The sequence below is a fragment of the Clupea harengus genome, chromosome 4 (genome assembly GCF_900700415.2).
Source record: "Clupea harengus chromosome 4, Ch_v2.0.2, whole genome shotgun sequence".
Classification (NCBI taxonomy): Eukaryota; Metazoa; Chordata; class Actinopteri; order Clupeiformes; family Clupeidae; genus Clupea; species Clupea harengus.
Genome location: NC_045155.1, coordinates 25,341,375 through 25,345,100, shown reverse-complemented (window position 1 = coordinate 25,345,100; position 3,726 = coordinate 25,341,375).

Sequence of the window (3,726 nt, the reverse complement as noted above, 5' to 3'; positions counted from 1 at the left end):
GCCTTGTAGCCTCTTTTCATGAAGAATAAAACTGGCTGTTTAAAGAGGAAGCTAGTTGGAGGCTAGTTTATCGGAAAAGACTGGTGGTGTGTGTGTGTGTGTGCGGGTAGTGATTGTGCGTGTGTGTGTGTGTGTGTGTCAGTGCATGAGTGTGAAGTGAGATCCAGGCTGACTGCCATCCCAGCATGAAAGGCTTAGAGAGGACAATCTGTGTGTGTGTGTGTATGTGTGTGTGTGTGTGTGTGTGTGTGTGTGTGTGTGTGTCTGTGTCTGTGTGCGTCTGTGTGTGTGTCTGTGTGTGTGTCTGTGTGTGTGTGTGTCTGTGTCTGTGTCTGTGTGTGTGCATGAGGGTGAAGTGAGATCCAGGCTGACTGCCATCCCAGCATGAAAGGCTCAGGGAGGACAACCCGCAGCTTGGTTACACTTAACCTCCCCAACCCCGTCAGACTGACCGACACTCACACACACACACAGACATCACACACACACACACACACACGCACACACACACACACACACACGCACACACACACACACACACACACACACACACACATACACACAAATATACACACACACACACACACACACACACACACACACACCTGTGCGGGTGACCCCATTAGAGTGTACGTTGAGAGAGAGATGAGCAAAGAGCTCAGGGTCGTTAATTACTCTCTAATCTCCAGTGCTTCACATGAAACCCAGAGAACTCACTTTACCTCCCTGCTCTCTGCTCCTCCTCTGTCCTCTCTCCTCTCTTCTCCTCCTTTCTCTTCTCCTCTCTTCTCCTCTCTCTGCTCCTCCTCTCTCCTCTCTTCTCCTCCTTTCTCTTCTCTCTTCTCCTCTATCTCTGCTCCTCCTCTCTCCTCTCCTCTCTTCTCCTCTCTCTCTGCTCCTCCTCTCTCCTCTCCTCTCTTCTCCTCTCTCTCTGCTCCTCCTCTCTCCTCTCTTCTCCTTCTTTCTCCTCTTTTCTCCTCTCCTCTCCTCTCCTCTCTCCTCTCTCCACTCCTCCTCTCTCCTCCTCCTTTCTTCTCTCCTCTCTCCTCTCTCTTCTCCTACTTTCTCCTCTCTCTCCTCTTTGCTCTTCAACTCTCTCCTATTTTCTCCTCTCCTCTCCTCTCTCCTCTCTCCACTCCTCCTCTCTCCTCATCCTTTCTTCTCTCCTCTCTCCTTTCTCTTCTCCTACTTTCTCCTCTCTCTCCTCTTTGCTCTTCAACTCTCTCCTCTCTCTCCTCTCCTCTCCTCTCCTCTCCTCTGCTCTCCTCTCTCCTCTCTCCTCTCCTCTCCTCTCTCCTCTCTCTCCTCTCAATTTTTTTCAATTTCAATGGCTTTATTGGCATGAATGTATGGTGCACTGTTGCCAAAGCACTTAAACAATAAGAACAATAATAATAACAACAATAATAACAACAATGGTAATACAGGAACAGATAAGTTAATTAAAAAAATAAAATAAATAAAAATACTACATAAAATAAAAATGCTTAAATAAAAAACATTACAATTATAATAATTACGTAAAGAAAAAACATATAATAGATGAGAATAGATAAAAAAAAAAAAAACACTATGAGTTCAGGCCTATGTTTATTGGTGGTATGGCCTCTCTCGTCTCCTCTCTCTCCTCTCCTCTCCTCTCTCTCGTCTCCTCTCTGCTCGTTCTATGTCCTTCCTACTCTCCTCTCTCAGGCCAGGCCATCTCAGACTTTGACAGGGAAATAAGACACAGGTGGTTGAAGTGGACACAACAGATGGAGAGAGAGAGAGAGAGAGAGAGAGATAGAGAGATAGAGAGATAGAGAGATAGAGAGAGAGACAGAAAGAGAGAGAGAGAGAGACTACGGGCTATTTGTAAATGCTTATAAAGTAAAGATAGTGCCCGCTTTATATCAACCCATGCAAAACACTTTACTAATGATTAATAAATGATTTCTAAAAACCTATATTAAGCATAAACTGAGGTGTTACATGTGCTAACATAACATATATTATTTCACTCATGAATTAGACAATAGCTTATGCATGACAAAGGTTATTCATAATGACCCATAAATGGTGAGCAGACCATTATCACATACCTTATAAATGATCTCACAAATCATTAGAAAATCGAAAATTTTTCATACAAACATGACTACTCGTTTACAAATAGCTTACTAATGTCCTTATAAACGATCTTTTAGATCATTAAAAAAATCATTTGAAACATGTTCATACAAACATGACTACTCGTTTACAAATAGCTTACTAATGTCCTTTTAAACGATCTTTTAGATCATTAGAAAATCATTTGAAACATGTTCATAAATACATTAATACTCATTTATAAATGGCTTACTAATGTCCTTATTACATTTTTTATAGATCATTAGAAAACATGTTCATAAATACATTACTACTCATTATAAATAGCTTACTAACGTTTTTAAATGTTGTGATAATGATTTGTAAATGATGAACAGACTATCAACAAATGCTTCATAAACGGTTTATTAAGGAGGGTTATTCTAAAGTGTTACCCAACAATAATAACAACAATGGTAATACAGGAACAGATAAGTTAATTTTTAAAAAAAATTAAAGATAATACATAAAATAAAAATGCTTAAATAAAAAACATTACAATTATAATAATTACGTAAAGAAAAAACATATAATAGATGAGAATAGATAAAAAAAAAAAAAACACTATGAGTTCAGGCCTGTGTTTATTGGTGGTATGGCCTCTCTCGTCTCCTCTCTCTCCTCTCCTCTCCTCTCTCTCGTCTCCTCTCTGCTCGTTCTATGTCCTTCCTACTCTCCTCTCTCAGGCCAGGCCATCTCAGACTTTGACAGGGAAATAAGACACAGGTGGTTGAAGTGGACACAACAGATGGAGAGAGAGAGAGAGAGAGAGAGAGAGGGAGAGAGATAGAGAAAGAGACAGAAAGAGAGAGAGAGAGAGAGATGGAGAGAGGGAGAAAGAGAGAGAGAGTCAGAGAGAGAGGGAGAGAGAGAGAGGGAGAGAGAGAGTCAGAGAGAGAGGGAGAAGAGAGAGGGAGACAGAAAGAGAGAGAGAGATATAGATGGAGAGAGGGAGAGAGAGAGAGGAGAGAGAGAGGACAGAAAGAGAGAGGAGGAGAGAGATGGAGAGAGGGAGAGAGAGAGAGAGAGAGAGAGAGAGAAGAGAGAGAGGGGAGGAGAGAGAGAGAGAGAGAGGAGAGAGAGAGAGAGAGAGGGAGAGAGATAGAGAAAGAGACGGAGAGAGATAGAGAAAGAGACAGAAAGAGAGAGAGAGAGAGAGAGTGAGAGAGAGAGAGAGAGAGAGAGGGAGAGAGAGACAGAGAGAGAGAGGAGAGAGAGAGAGAGAGAGAGAGAGAGAGAGAGAGAGAGAGAGAGAGAGAGAGAGAGAGAGAGAAGAGAGAGGGAGAGAGGGAGAGAGAGAGTCAGAGAGAGAGGGAGAGAGAGAGAGGGTAAGAGAGAGAGAGACAGAAAGAGACAGAGAGAGAGAGATGGAGAGAGGGAGAGAGAGAGAGGGAGAGAGAGAGAGAGACAGAAAGAGAGAGGGAGAGAGGAAGGGGTGGTGTAAGAGGATAGAGAGAGAGAGAGAGGGGGAGAGAGAGAGACAGAAGAGAGAGAGAGGGAGAGAGGAAGGGGTGGTATGAGAGGATAGAGAGTGACTTTCTCAGGTCCTCTCAGTGAAGACGGGGCACTCTACGCTGTCTGGGTTCCGCTCTGTTGAAC